Source organism: Chrysochloris asiatica, unplaced genomic scaffold (assembly GCF_000296735.1).
Source record: "Chrysochloris asiatica unplaced genomic scaffold, ChrAsi1.0 scaffold00026, whole genome shotgun sequence".
NCBI classification, from domain to species: Eukaryota; Metazoa; Chordata; class Mammalia; order Afrosoricida; family Chrysochloridae; genus Chrysochloris; species Chrysochloris asiatica.
The window spans coordinates 17,639,030-17,639,725 of NW_006408544.1; the positions used below are offsets into that span (position 1 = coordinate 17,639,030).

Sequence of the window (696 nt, forward strand, 5' to 3'; positions counted from 1 at the left end):
CACTTCAAAGACCTGGTATTAGTTGGTGCTCCTGTCTGCATTTAAGGTCGCCTTCCTCAGCGGTTGGTTTTGCGGGTGTGGATGTGGAATGGGTGGCGGGGAGGTTAGGGATGATTTCGCTTTCCCGCGATTGCCTGGGGGTGAGGACTACCAACTCTTAGTTCTCTGCAGACCCCTTCAGGGCCCTCAACACTGAATTTTTAGCCATGGACATGACCTCCCCGTCTGCGGTGACAGTCAATTCACGAAGCTGGTGCCTGCAGTTCGCCCTCTTTACCCTTTCCCGCGGAAGACAGGGGAAGCCGAAACAGGTGCCAGTCGCGTTTAGACTCAGTGTTGATTTCAGCAACAGTGATTACACGTCACACAGTCCTCACATAACCTATTTTTCCTGAAGTCAGCGCAACACATTCAGAAGCCGGATTTACTGCAACCTCCACTGCCTTGCCTGTGAGGTTTGCTGGGCTGTGTTTCAAACGGAAAAGGCCCCAGTTACACAGAGACATGGGCTAAGGCCCAGAGAGGGCGGGGCTTGTCCCACTGCGCAAAGCAAGTAAATTAACAGCCGCTGACTCCTCCCCCAGGGCTGCAAGTTGGAAGTAACGATCTGCTTTATCTTTGCTTTGTCTTGACAAGTAACTCCTTCCTATCCTTGACCTCCAAGGAGCTCTGGTAGCATAGTGGTTACAAATCCGG

The 696-nt window shown here is 52.3% G+C and overlaps 1 pseudogene; it reads left to right on the plus strand.

The window, feature by feature from the left end:
• Nucleotides 1–206: 206 nt before the first annotated feature.
• Nucleotides 207–696, plus strand: part of LOC102830675 — a 13,484-nt pseudogene continuing 12,994 nt past the window's right edge.